Source organism: Vanessa tameamea, chromosome 17 (genome assembly GCF_037043105.1).
Source record: "Vanessa tameamea isolate UH-Manoa-2023 chromosome 17, ilVanTame1 primary haplotype, whole genome shotgun sequence".
NCBI lineage: Eukaryota > Metazoa > Arthropoda > Insecta > Lepidoptera > Nymphalidae > Vanessa > Vanessa tameamea.
Window position 1 is genome coordinate 11,283,691 of NC_087325.1, and position 21,162 is coordinate 11,304,852.

At 32.7% G+C, this 21,162-nt stretch overlaps 1 long non-coding RNA gene across 1 annotated transcript in view; it reads left to right on the forward strand.

The window, feature by feature from the left end:
- The window catches only part of LOC135193726 (uncharacterized), a 50,140-nt gene that overhangs the window by 8,559 nt on the left and 20,419 nt on the right, over window positions 1-21,162 (forward strand). The window contains exon 2 of the long non-coding RNA XR_010309401.1: window positions 10,233-10,259. This is a non-coding gene — a long non-coding RNA (uncharacterized LOC135193726). The remainder of the gene's footprint in view (window positions 1-10,232; window positions 10,260-21,162) is intronic.

The window sequence follows — 21,162 nt, forward strand, 5'->3', positions numbered from 1 at the left end:
ATATGACCCCATGCGGTTCAAGGTTAACAACGTTAAGAGGTTAATTTAATTATGATCTGCGTGTTCTATCCCATACTATCCTATCTCAGCTTAATAATGCTTTAATATAAGCTTATTCTAACTGGGGATGTACATTCTGTTGTTTAAAAAATCTATCTGATAGGACCAGAAGGCTCACTATCTTTTTTAACCCTGTATTTTAAAAAAAGATAGCAAGCATATTTTTTTTCTTTTCGATCGAGTCTAATGAACTACATTTTTATACAATAGGCAATAGCATGAAGGTAAACAACAAAAAAAAAAAAACAAATGTGATTCCGATAGTACATGACAATGTTTAAATATTTGTATTAATAAATTGTCTTATTTATTGGTATAGTAAAAGTATTGGCATAATTTTACGATTATGCTTACAATTATACTTGGTGGTAGACTTTGTCACGCAATCATAATATATAATACCATCGAGCAGCAATACTTAGTATTGCTGTCTGCCGGTGGTCCCGGTTATACCCATGAGCTTTTAATTCCACTGGCTTACTCGCTTCCCACAACCAAGCACACCATTTGCACAGTTCATGTGATCAGCCGTGTGCACAAACCCTTACTCCGATAACCGATTACTCGAACGTGCAAAGATAATTGAATCAAACTGCCGTCCTCTGAGCGCGTAATTTTAATATGACATCATGAACTTGTTGGATTTTGATAGCTCCGATGGCTTGCGAATGATAAACTAATTAAAAAGCATCCCATGGTGTATTATGCCAATTATGGCAATCACTTTATCCTTAATTTACCTCAGTAGTAGCTCGTATAAGTACTACTAACCATCTCCGCAGATATTATAATGAACTACTGTGAGCGCAGATATAGATTCGCGATTCCCGCTCTCTTATAGTTCGATGGGATGGCAATCCGATTGAACGAGAGAGATTAGAAGCCGGACCAATTTCATGTTTTCCGAGGCGCGAGAGTGTAACGCTACTATTTTCTTGGCTACTGATTTTTGTCGAATAATTTCTACTGCTTTTCACTGGTCTGCTCCAATTTAACCTAGGACCTAGATATTCAGAGATTGTATCATGGGGTTACTCATGTCCTTGGACAGCAGTTAGGTTCGTATCGTATCGTTGTATTGTAAGGAGACATATAAAGTAATGCGCCTGGAAAAGTATGTATGTTAAAGTGAACACAAAAACGTTCTATGTGTCCAGTATGTGTACAGTAAAAGTATATTTTGCCCATTAACGATAAACGGTTGTTAATTTATTAGCACCTTAACAATAAACTCTGCTGCAGATTTCTCTTTAAAAATGATTTTATTCCTTTCTTTTGAAATATTAATGCGTCCATAAACGTTTTGTCAGCATTCGCGTCATTTTATATTATACATAGTGATCGATAAATTAATTCGCCAGCTTCGTGTCTTTTTGCTAGATTAGTCTGCGAGTCTTTGTACTCGCGCTCTATATGATATAACCTACGTCAGGCTAGGCTATTTGATTAGCCGTTTTGGTTTTCATTTTTCATGTTTGAACACAGTTTTTTTTTTAAATATTTTATTTGGGCGCACAAGTAAAAGATCCATCTTTAAGTCACCTTTGCTAAGCCCCTTAAACCGCCAATGAGATATTATACATGTTGTATATACATTGGTTCATTACCTACCTTTTTAGTAATACAGGGTGTTGCTGTTTGGCAGTAGAATAAATGAATTAGTGATTGTCTGGCTAACTTATAATTATTATAAATGCAAGTATTAACAATTCGTAATGTAATAACTGTTGTTTATGTTCTAGGTTGGAACACGTTTTATACTATATGGATGATAGGGGTTCTAACCTCGAGACCGTGAAAAGTAAATCGTGGGCATGTGTTGTTTCTCACGACCAGGTAGCTGTTTGAATAATAGATTTGACAGCCATGTTTATTTGTAATCAATACATCGAAATTGATAGCTCTGTTTAAAAAAAAATGTATGGATAATATTATACATATAAATCTTCCTATTAATGAATAATTAATACTTGAATCAATATTGAGCACGTGCCGAACATTTTTTTCTTACTCTTATTTAATTTCTTTTTATATTTAAGCTCGTCAGCTCGTTAACTAAGTAACAAAAACCGTTGACCAACAGATGAGATAAATGTACTGAAATATTTTGTCTTAGTTTATTTATATATATATTTTTCAGTAAAGGTTTAGTTTTATATCCGTATTGAATATTGACATACTACTTTATAATAACTTAAATGCTTTGCTTATAGTTTCACGATAGAACGTATATTTATATAATATGTTATGCAGTATCGTAATATGAATATGCCTTTTAAGAGATTACAGCTTATGTAAACGCATATTAAGAAAATTACCGTTGAGGCCGTTACTTCTGGCGCGGGTAATACTCATGTATTAAAAAGAACATTATATTAATTGTAGATACGTAAATAATGACGTTTTGAATTTTTAATATTTATAGTTTTTTTTTTAATTTATGCAACGAAAGTGTAAGTCAAGTTCAATGTGGAATCTGAGTGCAACGATTTTACGTATTGTCTGAGTGAAACGTTTCTGATATCAACATATTTCACTTCAGACATTTTTAAATAGCACGTTTATTATTGCAAAGTAAGAATTAAATACAATTAAGACCTATGTGGCTTTGGTGAAGTTTATAAATTGACTCAACGAAAGCTGTTACGGAAAAAATCTTATTGAATGTCCATAGTTTAAAATGGCTACGCTCATGTAGCGATTTCGTAGCACCTGCTACGAAAGTGACTTTACCCAGCGTACTTGATCGATACATCGTTGAGTTTGTTTTAATAGTTGAGTGCTATAATCTAAATGCACTCAATTCATATATATATATTTCTTACTAAATTGCAGATTTTTACATCAAACTTTATTGATCGCAAACAAATACATTTAACAAAAGGCGGACTAAAAGTCTAATATAAATTCTTGTGTCAACGCTTAGGCTAAGCACATAATCCCGATGGCGGGAATTGTTAAACAAATAAATTAACATTTTTATATTATATATATTTAATTATACAGGGTTATTGATGATTCGACGTTTTCCCGTTAGAAGGTGATATGCGATAACTTAAACACTCATATGCATTATGCAAAAGTGAACCACTTTTGAGTTAAGTCATAGCTTAGGAAAGTAATGCTACTCGAAGTCACTTCGAGTTCACTTTCGAGCAAGAACTTTAATTATGGTAAGATATAAATGTTTAAAAATAAATAAAGGTGTATTATAATTATAGATGATTATTAGTGATATTATTTGTTGTTAAATAATGCGAGGATTCGTCGATTTATACCGGTTCGTCGTTCATTATTTTGTCAAATAAAGGGTTTATATGTTTTCTTTTTATGTTTGTGTAGCAGAAAATAAAGGACCATTTGTTACTGTGTCTATAAATATAACGTTTTATGTTGTTTATCGCTGCCAAATCTAAGGGTTTAGCATATATACTATACTATACATATATACATTATTATTGAACGTCCATCGGCCTTTGGCGGGCAGCATGTTATGTCAATAAAACAGTTTTCTTTTTGTTAATAGATGGCGTACATAGTTCTTTAAATAGCGCTATAATTGACATTCTTTTATATACGCAAAATATATTTACGTTTATAATAACATTGAATTAAAATGTATAATGATATGCTTTGCTAATGTTTGTTAATGTTTTTACTAATGAAACACTGGTGTAACACAGGCAATAAACAATAGTTCCCAAGGTTGGTGGCGCCGTGGCTTCATATGGAATGGTTAATGTCTGTGGGGGGTGATGATAACTTATCATCAGGTGGCCCATTTATCCGTCCGCGCACCTATACAATATAAATGCTCGTTGGTCTAGTGGCTAGATATAAGGCCGTAGATTCCGAGGACCTAGGTCGGGCCGAAAAAAAAGTTATTGGTTTTTTTCTATCGAAATATTCTCAGTAACAGCCCGGACTCTGGAAGTTGGATGTGTGTCCATTTCCGTGCCTCGGAAAGCACGTTAAGTCGTTCCTTCATCTGAAATCTTTCCGGTCGTGTCTGATTTGCCGTCTCGTCGTATTATGAGAGTGAGGGAAAAAGTGAGTGCACCTGTGTTTTTGCTGCGCACATAGCTCAGCACAATGATATTTCCTGCGTAAATGGCTGGTTTCCCTTGAGATTGGCCGCTGTAGCCGAAATCATAGGATGGTATCATTATATAATTAGAACAAATAGGTCGGTTCTTCTCGGTAGTCTACTTTGTGAACGGTTAGTATCTTTACATTAAACGTCTTATAACCTGACTACTCGTAAGTGCTTGAATGAATTTTTTTTCGATCCTGCATTAAATACACGAATTGTTATTGAAATAATATCCCATTTTATGTAAAATTTTAATGAACTGCTACGTATGAAGCATTTGTTTTTTGTACGTAATCCTAAGTTGTTTTATGTATTCAGTCAGAACTAAAGAGTTGTGTTCTAAAATGTTTACAGAAATTAACATGCGTCTAAGTACATATGCGTCGATGTTACCGTTTTAATAAACAGCGTATTATTGCAATCAAAGAAAGCTATAATGACATACCTACATATATTGAAATTCTATGATGACATCACGTAACACATCTGCACTTGACTTACTCTTTGTTAAGAGTCGGAATGGGGTTAGTTTTTCGCGCAGCCCGCGGCGCAGGCACCGCGGCAGTCCGCCCGCGCCACCCGGGCTGATCGTACGCGACCACTGTATATTTTTTATATTTAAATATCCGGATCGAATTTTACGTGTTATCGGTGACAATATTCAAAATAGTGATCATACATTAGTGGCTGTGCCTTTTGAAAAACTACCAACAGTGGTAAGTTGGCGGTTTTATTGCGAGATGTCGTAATTCGTCGCTAGATGGCGCTGTTTCGCCGCGTCCGTATTGCAGTCGTAATGGTTATGTGGGCACTTTTTTAAGGAAATAACTTATTTATCATATAAGTATAAATGGTATTATTTAAATATAGAAGGTACTGAAGTTTTTTCTAGGAATTTTTAAGATATTTTATATACATATTGATATTTATTCGCTCACATGTGAAAACTGTGCCCTAACCGACTTAACCTTTAAATCGATAGGTTTTTTAACAAAGCCCGTTTAATAATCGGTCTATTAACATTGAACTGTACATGTAAGCCAATTAGACAAAAGCGTAACGTGTTTCTGTTCAAGTAAATAGTAAACGCTCTATAAATAGATTTAAAAAAACTATACGTACGGTTAGTATTGTAAAATACAGATTGTTTACTTTCTAAACTTAAAAACTTACTTTATTAAGTTTATATGTAATTAACAAAGGAATTCGGTCGGGAAAATCGGTATTCTATTACTGTATGTAATGAGTACTCATTATCCTCCAAACCGCTCTGAAATAGCGCGGCGCTATAAATTCCAATTCTTTTCCTTACGCAGAGTTACCTTCCAATGCGACATTTTAAGCCTATTATAGTAATGTAGTAAAATAACATTAGAATCTTAATTAGTTATATTATATGTTTTAAAATGAAATTATATATAAATATTTCCATTTTATACCAAATAGTACGAAGCTTTTATATAAAATAAATTGTTTTGATACATTTTTTTAAAATTAATACTTTTGGTTTCGGCATTATGGTACAAAACTATCCCATCAGAACCTTCCCTTGCAAGATTCGTGTAAGAGAATTTTTGTTAACAGCATCCATTAATTAAGCAAGCGCCTTAACCATCCGTGTGGTGGTGTGAACTCAATTATCCAGTATAAGAATTCCCGGGGGTAGCATCAGGTAGGCGGCTGGTAAAAGTTTGCCAAATCATTGTATATGTATATACATGATGTTATTTTCTCCTTAGCGGTACCCACGCAGGGTAGATGTAAGCCCATATCAATTATTCTACCGCCAAATATCAACATATCAACATAGTTTGAATGAGTAAGCTGTGTAGTAACAGACACAAAGGATATAAATTCATTGATCCTCTAGCTGGAGGCGCATTGTTGTAGTATTGTGTCAGTTTCAGTGTCTAAAGGCGAAGGTGTACCTTTCTACTAGGTGATCAAATATAGCGTACTCGAATAAATTAAAAAGCGAATATGTATATTCATGGTTGCCAGAAAAGGCTGGATTTATCGTGATATCATTTGATTTCTATTAGAATGATGTCGTGGAATACATGAGGTATGTTTATAAATGTATCCCACGTAAAGCCGGTGTGTAAAACTAAGCTAACCTAGTAATTGATTTTAGCTAGTAATTATCGTTACGTTTGAATTTTTATTTCCCTATTTCATGATACTTCAATTTACATACTGTTATGTCGATTAACGATCGCAGGTATAATTTGATCCAAGAAGTGTAAATGATTATGTAAGATCAAAATTATGCGTATTTTTCGTAACCAGCAAATAGTGATACAAACAACTACCATTCATATACATACATATATATTTGAATGAAAACTGTATCAAATTAATATTTATACATATTTTTTTAATTTGGTACAGTTTTAATAAGTTATAATTTAACTTTTTGGATTCCAATAGAGCTTTACTAAAACATACTCGATAACTTTTCTTTATTGAACCTGTATGTATAGTTTTATTATACGATGTGTTATTTAGATATAGTCTAATAATCTTAATATTTCATAATATTATATAACTTCCAGGATTACGATCATTTTGACGAAATCAGTGTGACCATGAAAAAAAATCGAAACTTGGCAGAGCTCAGATAGCTGTGACGTAAACGTAACTACTCTGCGTAAGACGATTATTCTGTATCTGTCTTATCGCTACCAATAGTTAATAATACTGATGATGATATTGTATATTGTTGAATGATGATGTTGATAGATGATGTTATTATACTTATTTTACATTTTTTTATAAAGAAATGAAATCAAAATAGGTATATATAAGTTTACTTGAAAATAAAGTCTAGAATCCTTACTTTTCAATTGGTTTGCAGTAAAGCTTCCCGTTCGGAATATGGAATCTATTTAAAAGAACCGACAAGAAACTAGGGTTAAAGGCAAGGAATTTAGAAGGGTGTTTTACGAATGAACTTTTTATCTTGTTAAAGAATTATGAAAGTTCATTGGTGTCGCGTAGCGCGTAGCATTTGTCTACGATAGGATGTTTCCTTGTTTTATATATGTTACTATCACCGAATTTACAATCTACCATAAAGCTTGACTGTGCCAACACAATTGTGTCCATATCCTAGATTTGAAATGATATTCATTCAAATTTCGCGGATCAACAAATTTATCCTACTACGGCTATGCCGTAATTATATTAATCTCGTGGAATATACGATCAAAATTTATTGTACGCCATGGTGATTGGCATGTGTAAGCTGTCATAATATGAACGAAGGTTTGATAAATAATAATTGTTAACGCGTTTAGAATTATTCAATTTCCAATTAAAGTTAATTTATTCCTTTGTACAAAGTCATTTTTACCCAAATGAAGTTCAAATTAAAATGAGACATGTCTCTTAATTTTCTCTACTCAACGATCAGACATGTTCTAACGTGTTTGAAATGATGTCATTAATTCGACAAAGGTATTAAGAGCAAGGATAAATGCCGCCTCCAAAGGCTTATAGTAAACATCGCCCGTCAGGAAATTGCTACAGCCACTCGCTTGTAATGGAGTTTGCATAAACGCTTCCATACTCTGTATCAGCCTTTGTTTTTTTATCAATAAAAAATATTGTAAATTCCTACAAACAAGAAGTTTTTTTTCTCTTTCATCTGTTGTACATATATTGCATTTTTAATAATAAAAAATAAATGTCTGTATATTCGTGTTGATTTCTATTAAAGCAATATCAATTATTATATTAATAAAAATTAATAATTTGATATTCGTTGTTCATTGAACCCAGATTGATATTATATTTATACAATATCACGATTGTGATATTTTATCATTATATAACATAGTATTTTTATAGTCGACATACCGGAAACGGCTCGTGAATTACAACACTATAAGTGTAAAGTTAAAAGTGGTCACACTAACCTAAATATATCAGTAAGTTAAACATTTTTGTCCCTCTGTAAGCATGAAAAGCACTAGATATATTCGAATTATATCAAGTGGAAAAAAAACCATCAAAATTATTAACCTCTGCGCACACCCACAGAAATACTCGAACAGTTATAATGTAGAAATAAAAAAATGGGTTGAATTTCCATTTGAATTTGCATTGAACATATAAACTCGTCTGATTCGTTGAAAAAGGAAAAGTTATATTGCCGCTATAACCTTCGCTAATTTTTAATGAAATGAAATGTACGCGTCTGAATCGAACTTACCAGTAATTATGAATTTATTCCCTCAGATTGCAGTGGTTTTTCTAATTAGAGCTAGAAATACGAGTCGATAGCTTTGAATTTTACATTTCTCTTTTTTTTATAAGAGCAAGTTAATTTTTTTATTCATATTCTCTCTGAAATTTTTTTTCGTCTCTCTTCCAAATGAGAAGTTAAAAAACATGAATAGTCACCATTCATGTTTTTTAAATAAAGTTTTGATGTCTGATGTTGAAATAGCGATGAAGCGATGACGTAATAGTTTTGGGTGTCAATTAAGGACGGGACTTGATATCGGAGGCAATACTTTGATATGTATCTGTCATTATTATATCAAAATGTCCGTTAATTCAGCGAAGCTTTCCTTCAAGAAACTCCACACCGAACTTTTATTCTTTTCTATGCTGCGACTTACTATGACTTACTGCGACTTTCATTATGTGGACGACTTGGCTACGGTGGTTATTCTCAAGGAAACTTAGATCTGGCTATTCCCTTCCTATTCTAATCCAATAGGATGGCAAATGCAACTAGAAAGAGTTCAGTAGGCTCTACGTGGTTTACGAGACTCTGATTTTGTACTGAGAATTTCTTGACGATAAAACCCTCTAATTTGCTAGATTCTCTGACTATAACATTAACAACAATTTATACATAAGTTGTTACGTATAGTATAAAAATATTCGAGTTAATATATATTTTGATTCATTTGTTGGTAAATCAGACCCTCAGTGTTACTCCAGTTAAGATACGCGTCATTATAGCAATAGAATTCCTGTGTTGCATACAATTGAGATCGCTTTCAATTGTATTTCATAGCTTAGGACATATACGATAATGGTAAATCGTTATTTCTTTAGAACTGTCATAGATCTGTTCAGTTACAAAGACGCGCGCACCTAAACGTTAAATTGTCGGCGTGCATAACAATATAATCTTTAATTAATTTGTATGATTTTGCTCTCTTTATTCTTACTCTAGTACATCTACCCACACACAAACACACACACACAAACACACACACACAAACACACACACACACACACCATAAGGAAAGGTGTGTGCGTTATTTCTTACAGTACCATTGTCTATGGGCGATGGTGAACACTTACCATAAGGCGTCCCATTTGCTCGTCCGCCTATATATATCACAAGAAAAAACATATAGAACCTCTATTAAGTTTGGATAATTAATCTGGATATTAAAACGTGTTCCATTGTGGGCATTAATCGATATATCTTTGTATATTTTATCGCGTATGAACTTTGTATTAACGTTTGGCCTTCGAATTGTATCGGTTTTCTATTGAGACTCTAAACCCTACCCGACCAGTTTTTAGAACAATTCTTAACTCATACTTAGTATCAAAAGTACGTTTTGCGGTTAAAATCAATAATTACCATAAAACGGTTCTTAGTGCGCCATTACGAAATGTTCCCTCAAGATTTCACCTCTGTCTTTTTGGTTTATGTCTGGTTACAATATTTAACAAACCATTATTGTACAGTTACGATTAACGAGTCATTAATGTCATCTCTATAAGTTTTAACGTCACATATATACCTACCTACGAAACGTGTTATACGAACACTATTAATAAGTATACTTGCATTAAAGGATCGTTTTTTAATTCTGCTATCCATACCTATTTGTTTCTTGAACACTGTAACCGTTACACAAGTGAAATTAGTATATGTATGTAGTACCGCCAGTAGAAGTAATTGGCAAATTTGGATTGATCTTGCTATGCCACATAACCCATGTGGCACTGCGACAAACCTACTGGGATCAAAGCCAAACTAATGTAATGCAGGCGATGCCGCAAAATGTAACTTGTGAATTAATAATATTATTTCTATCGACAGGTAAAGATCAGCTCTCGGAGTTTCTTGGTGAGTTTTTTTACTTGTAGTCGTTTGTTGTTGAAGCTGTAGAACAGGTGAGTAGGTAAAATTTTTATATTTCAGACAACACTCCTTAAATTTATAATATAAAATTTAAGTAGTTACTAGAATATGAAATAAAGGAATGCTGTATTTAATACATCATAATTTATTCAGAATTATTAATGTAATTATTATTTAGTAGATAAAGCATTTAGCTGTTGAAGTAATAAGTAAAATTTATTTATCTAAATATTAATACGTGAAGCGATAACTTTGTACCAATTTTTTTCAAAAAGGTGTGGTCTATTTGGAGAAGTAGTGCAGAAAACTAATATTTTTATAAAGTATTCATTACGAGTAAATTAAAATAATAAAAATAAACATCACACTTTTGAATTTTTTTATTGTTAGTCCGCTTACAATTTGAGGGCCAAACTGAACATTTTTTAGAGGACGCAATTTTATTTATGGAATATGTTGGGGGCGTCAATACAATGTTATGCTTAACCCCAAGTTTGTGGGATTGCCGAACTTGTCCCCCGGCCACCATCTTGGAAAAAGTGGTGAAAACACGTTTTTCGCGATATCTCGGAAACTATCAATCATACAAAAAATTAGTAAAGACATATTTTGTAGAAGATTGCTTTGCCTACAATTATGTTTATGTGACTTATGTGTCCTCTGAAAGATGTTCAGCCCATGTAACATTTCATTGGACTATGTAGGACAAGGTATCATCCAGTTGACCCGCACGTTTCCTAAATATGCTTCGAATCAACGCATCTAATATTTTATTAGCAATTATATATTATATAAATAATGATCGAATTTAGACCAATGGGCGACCAATGGTTTATATAAATGCACTTACATTGCAATTAATACAATATTATTAAAATAAATTAAATAATCTACATTCTGAGATAAATAAATATTCTCTATAACAGTGTATTGTCGTGTTAGTTTCAGCAACACAATGAGACGATATCTCTGGGTAACAATTCGTTTCCTGCATACACCTTAAGATTAGTGGTCCCCGGGGGAAATTAACTTCGGTTGGTATTTATAGAATTTATCCCTCAAATATTAAACGGAGAAAAGTTAGGAAAACGGAAGTTTCGACTAAGACGTTTCACTTGTAAAGGGGAGGGTGGAAGTCACAGTTTTAATCGACTTGAATGACTTTTAGTTCTCTAAGGTGTTTTTGTATATTGCATGATTGGACCGAGTTTTAAATTAAGTTATTTATAAAAAAGAAATGTTGAAAAGCATCTATGGTTCGTCAAGGTTACTTGTTAGGCTTAATCGTTAAACCGCTATCCAATGTTTGTGTTTTTATATGTGACGTACATATAAATGAGTGAGTGAGTGAACTAAATTGGATAGTCAGTCCGTATGGTAATATAGTACATGACGTTAAGTGAATGGCTGTATTTTAACACAAAACAAACTGGTACAAGCAGTGCCATGACCCTCTGTGACGTCAAACGCAGTCGTGTTTAAACTATCAGTAGAGAAATACTTAGGCTCGCTTAATGTATCGGATGTAAGTGCTACATGAAATGAAGTAAGTGAAACTGAACTAATTAATGATTCTAAAAGCGCAGGGAAATTTCTCGAAATTTCTAGAATAAGATAGATCCTTAGCAGGTCTCGACCGTGGCGCAATACGGTTCGTCTTCGAAAACTTACTTTCGAACTTAAATTAATTAAAGGAAAGTCTGAGTTCTATCCACGTGATGTGTATTTGTGGTTTCTTCGCCCCAATGTCACTTACATCCTAGACAAGTACCAGTTTGGTCTAGACGATCGCGGTGTTCATATACATGCTGTTCATTTTCGCGGTGACAAAACGCAAACAAATGCAGCTTCAGATCAAGTAAAGTAATAAAAAATCTAAAATATAAATATTCATACAAGAGAATTAAAAAAATCTTTAAACCAATTTATGTTCTATTGCGATATTCAACAAACGATTCGTTTGGCATACGAATAGTATAATTTTCTACGAGCGGTTCAAAGATTCAAAAGCGTTAGTCTGGAAGTAGCATGTATAAGATGTATCGAACTCCTTGCTCAGAAACGAACTGTTGCGATGTACAATAACGATTCGTTAGTGAAAGTAGTAATGGTTTTGTTTTTTAATCTAATTTTTCATATTCCATAATTCATTGTAACATGTGTGTGACGTAAAAAACTTCATCATAAAACGACAAAAAGTCACTTTCGAAGTGTAGTTATTCCGGGATCGCTCAAAGGGACCCTTGTATCACGGTTTTTGCCTCGCTAACCATAGTTGACGGCTCGATAAAATATTGCTGATTATAACGCCCTTCAACGTCTCTTTTCGGAACAATATAATTTTGGTCTTCAGGGTTGCTGGATAGGTTTGTCAAAGCCAATATATTGATAGTTAAACCTGTAGCTTTTGATCATATAGACGTGAAACAAGATTTTTGATGTAAAATATTTTTTTTGATAAGATTGTGTTCGCAATCGAAGTGCAATTTAGAGAGAAAGTATATCAGATGCAAGAGTTTTCGGGATGTTAGAGGAACGAGAGAGTAACACTTCCATCTTCCTCACTCCGGCCTGCTACTAAGATTTTCGTAAATCGAATCCATGACTGATGGGAAATAACTATCTTTTAGTGTTTTGTTAGAATAGTTTTTTTTTTAAATAATTATTATTTTGTTCCTAGATATTTGTAATTATTACGTAATGTAATGTAAAAAAAAATTATAGCTTGCATTGAAGAATTTATAATTTATAAATAAACATGAAAATTTTTTGTTATCACCAGGTTTTAAAATGTTGTCGGTTTTTTAACTGACTTCAATAAAAGAAGAAGGTTATCAATTCGGTTATATTTTTTAAATATTTGTTATCCCAGAACTCCGCCACCTATGAACAGATTTATAAAAAAATCTTGTTTTGTTTGGTATTCCCGGTATTGGTCAGATTTGAAGGAAAACAGAGTGACAAAATACGGGATGATTTTTTATGGACTTATCGTGCTGAAGGAGCGTGTCTTATCGCTAAGAGAAGATATATTCTTTGCTCAGCAAACTTTGGGACTTTAGCGGGCTGTTATGGGCGGCTATGTTATTTATCTATAAAACAGAAAACTACTATTGCGAATTTCAGCTAGATACGTAATTTTCTAATTTCTTTTCATCATTGTGGATTTTAAAAGTATTTTAAATTATGTATTTCTTGTATTGATTTTTAATATCTTTAGAAAGTAACTGAATCACAACTATATATTTTTTTCGTAATATTTTAGAGCTTCGACGTTATATATTCCTTAATTTCTGAAGATTAATTCAATCAAGTTATCCTTTAGATTTGATTAGATATGGCATTTGTTCACTTACAGCTGTTATTATATTAGATCATTCAATTTGTGTTTGACTCAAATATCGTTCGTATTTAATCATTTCCGAAACGGAATTCAACCAATTTATCATATAAAATATATGTCACATTTCTTCGCACATATTTTGAGCAAATTGTATTAGATTATGCTATCTGTACTCGGATATCGTTCCTAAAGCCTGTTAAGATTGCTTTACCATTTCATTGGAAGAGCGAAAAGGAAAATTATGCAAGGCTACGGTAGAGCGGGATACGTAGACGGAGATGTGCCCTGTGGCGTGACTCGTCTGGAATCGTGAGCCTAAAGTTAAAACGCTGGGTTTCATCTCACGGGAACTGTCTCTGGCTATCTTCTTTCGAATGATAGAAATTAAATTACTCGGCCTCCCGGGTTGGAAAATAATTTATATAACATTTTTTTTTACTATTTTCACCTGAAGACAAATTAAATAAGGTCGGCTTATTTGACTTTTTCGTTTAAATTTTATCTTTAGGTAGTAATAAAACTAAATTTAAGATTTTTGTTTTTAATCATCATTAAAGTTTTTTAAACCAATTTTTTTTGTTGGTACATATACCCTTTGAGATTCTACATTCCGACCCAGAGGTTACTTAAGGTTTAACGAATTTTGTAACAGCCCGTAAATGTTTCACTGATGAGCCGAGAAGTATTATTTTAAGTAGATAATTGATACTCATTCCACCACGTAACTACAGATGCAGATGTGTCAGAATTTCAAATGGAACGTTCTGTTTTCGATACGATAATTACTTTCAAGACAGTATTACATACACAAATTGACACTGACAAGAAAATTCAGTGGTATTCTCAGCACAAAATATAATAATCACAATTTACGAATCAGAAGGGTTTGTAAGATACTCGGTTTGAATGATTTTGTTTTTGTATGATCGTAAAGTTTATTACACGAATAGCTCGAGACACAAAGTTGAACATCGAATATTTTTAAACCAGAACGAAAATTCCATACTGTATTCTATGTAAGAAATAAAAATATCATCTTGTATATAATTATGTAGATATTTATTTTAAAGTTTCAAGAACACTTTATACTTTAGCATATTTTAAAATTCCAAGTTCGCAGTCTAGACATCTAGAACCTTCTAATATACATCGAGTACACGTTCCACGTATGAAAGGATTGAGCTTAGAATGTAGCGACAGGCGTATCATTAATGTTGAATGGATTTATCTCAGGTGCTTAAATGCTTTCCAACAATATGATATTTTTAAATCTTTATCATTTTATTACGTTAAGTGATTATTTGAGGAATTCGTTTTCGTGTTTACTTATTATATTGGAACGGTTTGGTTGTTAAAGATTTTATTTTAAAACCTTTTCTAACATTAAATGTTTTGAAAAGAAATGATCTTTTTTGGAATGAAGTTATTTTAAGCGGCTTACGGAGCTTTAGAGTTAATGTACAGATATCGTCACTTAAGGAGAAAGCGTTATGGGTTCCAGTCTTTTCCCCTTTTTCTTTCTATTTTATATAAAATTATGAAATTATTATTGTTATTCTTGTTTCACATGGGATCTTTAATAAAACTTTTGTCAGTGTCATTCAATTATTCTGAAAGATTATTAACTTTTTTAATTGTGTCTGTTATTTCATTCATATATAGTGAATGTCCTTCGGTCCAATCGGGTGTTCCGCTACAAATATAGTTTTTTTTTTTTTATTTGGAATATCCTTTATGCTTCGATATGTCATTACGATCTCTAGAAGTTTCAATGAAATTCATGGTGTTCGTATTCAGTACGTTCTATTAGTGAATTATTATTTTCCTCCTTATGTTTCCTTAATTACGTCACCGATAAATAAAGGGATTGTAAAAAAACGTGACTCAAGTTGTGCGCAAGAGATTTGGACTTCTATTTGTAAACATATAAAGTACTAGTTGGCGCGTTGCTTCGCTCGCGTTTTAAGTGTTGGTCGTCAGGTGGTAGTGTATATATATATAGCCTATGTACTTTTTCTTTTATTATTATTATTTATTTATTTTATATTGAATACAAAGAAAATAACATAAGAATTGTCAGCATTTTCAATTGGCAGCCCCTAAAAGTATAAAAAAACAACTCTCGTTCTTTATCCTCCAGTAGCGAAACACTTATCGACGCGGAATTTATAATGGCGTATAAACCTTCGCTTATTTTACTTATCTTTTAAGGAATTTCATCTAAGTATTCTGTTAAGAGTACATAATAATATTCTCATGTATTTTTTTTTATAATTGAATAATATTTTGTATGTATAATATTTGCATGTATGTAATCAGATGTTTAATCGAGTTCAAAAATAAGGAGATTTTGATTCGTTTGGATAATATTTTTTATTTTTTTGTGTTCTAGTTATAAAAGGTTAATAAAGCAAATCAACCGCGATGGTTGTTCGCTATGATTATATGCTTTTGATGTCGGTTTTTCTTTGTTAAATATATTTTATTTATAACTAGTTGTCGCCCGCGGCTTCGATCGAGTTTTAGGGGTTGGTTGTCAACGTGTCAGGCACAAAAGTAGCCTATGATCTTCCTTGGAGTTCAAGTTTGGTTCATACCAGATTTTTTCAAATTCGGTTTATTGGTTTGGCAGTGAAAAAGCGACAGATAGACAGACTTACTTTCGCATTTATAATATTATATAGTATCCGTATTAGTATAGAAATACACATTATCTGCAGGCTTGAATTAAAGTTTTCATTTCATCCAGTATAATGACGTTTGTTGTTGGCTGGGACGACATGCCGAACACGACGGCTGCTGAATTTCACCTTCGGACATCTCGCCAAAATTCAAAATATCACCCGCACCACCTAGATGTCCGAAAATCCACAACAGCGCGATTTTTAAGACATTTTCTGCCTCGCACAACCACTCTGTGGAACCAGCTTTCGCCGGCGGTTTTTCCGAACCGATACGACTTGGGAACCTTCAAGAAAAGAGCGTACTCTTTCCTGAAAGGCCGGCAACGCACCTGCAAGCCCCCCGGTGTTGCAGATGTCCATGGGCGGTGGTAGTCACTTTCCATCAGGTGAGCCTCCTGCTCGTTTGCCACCTCTAACATAAAAAAAAGACATGTTACGACAAAAATGTATAAAACAAAAAAACTTCGTATTTATATGATATAACATTACCTCATTCCACCTAAGTCGGTAAAACAAAACTTCACAAGACTAAAGCCAAATGATTCACACAATTGATTAAATTGAGAACGATTTCAGCATTCGTCGTCAAGGTGAATGATAGTAGTCTAGACTTGGCGCCAGATTTATTCGGCGCGTGTACAGTGGACCACTTGGTGTACGGTAGGTAATACTAGTAGAGTATTTTGCTTGAAATTCGAATGGTGATTACACATGAGTTTTAATTCAATCTTCCTTAACGTAAAAGCTTGCGATTCTAATACAATTATATATCCGTAAGAAAGGTATCATTATTGAATAGCAAAAGGTAACTCTGAAGAAACTTTAGGCGAAAAGGGCACGATCCTATTTACGTATTTTAATCTGTATTATTTGATGAATACGATAACTTTTTCTATAATATACATTTAACATAATTCATTTATATACATGTAAGTATAATGAAGGGCTGCATTATTTACAATTTTTTTTTGAATAATAAAAATATATTACGTACATTCGACGTTCATTTAACAATATTATTTTTTATCAAATAACGTGCCTTGTCTTATTTATTGTTTTAAGATAAATTATTAAAAAAAAACAGTTAAAATAAGCTTTTAGTGTAATAAGTGAAAATTGTACAAGTAACCACTAAATTCAGTGAGATATGTAAGCGTTAATAATATCAAAACGCGTTCGTCGTATTTCGAACATTAAGCGCGCATTAGGGTTACCAAAAACAGTTTCGTCTAGACAGAACTTATTATTCTCAATCTGTAAAGGTATTAGAAAAGTCAGACTAGACCGTAACATTTGAATTATTGATCATCCCTCAGATTGTGTAACGTCACCACGTTTAGGGAGCCACACTAGCGAGGGGTTGCTAATATGTGCTCAGTAATCTTATCTCCAAAGTGGTAACCCTAGCATATTGCCAGCTTAATTTCGGGTTGAATAAATTGTAGACGTTTTTGTTCATGCTAGAATTTCGATTCTAATCTACTTGTAGTGTACGGTGTAACGTGCATGGAATTAGATTCCAGAAATAGACTTTGAATTAAATGACAACGATCTCGTATCTCGTTCTTGATTTTTTTTAAATCTTTGACAAATAGTTGTCTGACAAGTAGTTATTTGAATATTTTATAAAATTAAAATGAAAAAAATTATTATTAATAAATATAAAAGTTTGTATATATAGAGTTGTTGTTGTTATGCGTGCATATTTTTATCAACAAGAGAAACTATTTCTGGTTTTTCCTATACACATAACGAATCGATGATAAGATTATTTATATTATTAATTTAAAATTATCGATTTAATATTTGTTGTGTATTAATGTGTTTGTGTAGTTATTACAGTTTTATTTAACTGCCTCGATGGACTAGTGGTTAGATATAAGGCTGCAAATCCCGAGGTACTGCGTTCAAATACCAGGTCTTTCTGATTAAATGTTATTGGTTTTTTTTATTGTTAATAAATTAAAGCTATTCGTCGTACGCTTGAACTCATTCCCGTTTTGTCAGGCTTGCTATCATACGGATTGTGAACGTTACGTAGGTGACAGTGCATCTGTGTTTGCGTAGACATTTGTCTACTATAATATGTCCTGCGAAATTGGCTAGACTCATCTCTCAGCCGAAGGACGTCCACTGCTGAACATAGGCCTCACCCAAAGATCGCCACAACGACCGGTTTTGTGCAGCCCGCAACCAGCGGCTTCCCGCGACCTTCACCAGGTCGTCGGACCACCTTGTGGGGGGCTCACCCACGCTGCTAGACTCGCTTGAAATATATTACCGTGGTCGAAATCAATCAGGACGGTATAAACATCACAGTTTTACTATTCATTTTTAATAGTTTTTGTAACAGGTATTTTATATAACTTTCACTTTATAAAAAACACACAAATTGCGTTTCAAAGGTAAACAAACAACGGTGTTTGAATTACTAGTGTAGATTTATTTACTTTAATTGTAGTTGTGTTCGTTCTGACAGTCGATCGGTTGATGGTTCTGACATGATCGGTTTGAAAATAAACGAATCGTACTTTTTTTGTTTCGGTGCACGCAATCAGGATCACTTTCGATTTGATTCATTCGTTTTCAGTCCAGTGCAGTGCGTGCTGGTTAAAATTTTACCAAAATGTTATACTCTATATATGTAATCCCTCGTCCCTCGTCGCACCCTCTCAAACAACAGCGTAATGTTACCTTGCCCTCCCCTGGCGCTGTTTACTTGTCTGCGGTCGTTTCGAAACATGTTTGTTTGTCTGTAAAACGAGTCATCACTCGATGATATATTGTGCTTTAAACTGCCAAATCAATAGTGACACTCAATATAAGGATCTCTTGTTTAAGAATAATCTTCAAACGAATTAAGACATACGAAATAATACTTCATGTTTATTATATAAAAGCGATTTAAATTATCTACATATCATCGTAAAATTGTAAATACCGTTAGATTATAATCTACCTCACGAGATTATCTGATGAAAGATTGTAAACAAAGAATTGTTTATAATACTTGTTTTAGGTTAGTGTTTATTAATATTTAACTGATATCGACTTTGATAAATTATAATTTATCGAAAAATAATGCGTTAAATTTTAAACAGTACTAGATGAAAACCCAACTTCGCTCGGGATAAAATAAATAAAACTAAACAAAAATGGTTTATTATTTACTTTTCATATAACATAATTATAACTTTTTCATAATACAACAAACGTAATTAGAATATCAAACACCTATAACATTACCGGTAAACGTAAAACATGGCCGCCCTTTGAACTGTCATGTCATTGAATCTTATGGATTCAATATCGAAATATCTCGATTATTATACGAATTTTGCGGATGTATGTTATCGACTAAAAAAAAATTAGTTTTTAACGATCTATAATTGTGGATTGGTTTCGATCGGGTCTATCGTAGACCTGAACGAAATTATTGATATAGAAGATATTACGGTTCACAATCATTCGACAGTTTACAATCTCGCGAGAAAAAGTACAATCTTATACGATATTACGGTCCAATATAGTCGCCACACACTTGGTTTAGAATCTACTTAAGAATTATTTTATTAGTCTGTAACGATATTTATCAGTTAAATCTTATCGCAAAACATGATAACGGAATTACTACCTAAAGTAAAAGCATGTTTTTATGGTCACGTTACATAACATAACAAACAACGAAAAATTAAATTTCGCTTTGAATGTTGTGTGGCAAATGTAGCCAGCTTAGTATAGCTCGAGAATAAACACGGTACAGCTGGTTTCTTCGAAATAATGCAAGCTCGAAAACCTTACAAATGCAAATATTAATAGACAAAAATTGTTTGTTTTTTTTTTAAATTTCTTTGTTTCTTTTTATTCCTATAACAGTTTGCTTAATTTTCCTCTTAAAATAATAAAATAAAGACTTAATTGCGTAAATATATTAAGTATTGTATCAAGATAAAACCATCATTCATCTGTGAATAAAAAAATAAAAAAAAATATTTTATACCTTTAATTACATTTATAAAATGTTTGTATCTATTGTTGAGTTAAGTTATAAAGATTTCCTGTTTGAGCAAAACAAACATACACCGCACATTTTCACTTGTACATATAACAAGATATGTAAATTTATTTTAAAGAGGATAATACGTTGCTATTATTATCAATGAATTAAATGAATTCATTCCCCAGTTTTTATATTTTGCAACAGAAAAAAATTATCACGAGCTTCCTTTTTTTTACTTTTATAGGTTTAATCGGCTTAACGATGGGTTGAAGTCGGCCGTAGGAAATGTAAATTGAATGTAATTAAATTGCAAATTAGTTTTAAAAAACTTAATACGTTAGGTAAAGTTTCTGCGTTTTTGCATTTATTTATTACCGATGGCTCTACATATCGTAGCACTGTCGTAGACTGTAGGAAATAAGGTAACAAAAAAATGAATTCGGATATTTTTAATCATTTCTCTGGTAATGCAAATATTATTTTTCAGCTTGCGTAAATGCTTAAACAGTGTTGTTCAAAGGCGGCTTTTGATTGACTTTAACAAATAGCTACGTACGCGTCAGCCTTCTTGCTTTCCAACGTGAATAACTTCGATTCACGTATAACATTAATTATGATAATCACCCGTGACACAGTGTAGTATCTCGTCGTGTTTTATTCAGTGATTCAACAGTTCATTAATTACTTTCGCTCTACTTTCCTTTCAAACTGCCTCCAGCGCGGGGCTAGTCATAGAGCTTTTTTAAAACTGTGTTTTTTTTGGTATTTCGCATTTGAATTCACAGCGTCTTTCCATTCCGCTTTTTCATTTAAATTTTGAATAAACCATGATGTGCATCCGGATTTTCAGTTTCATACGAT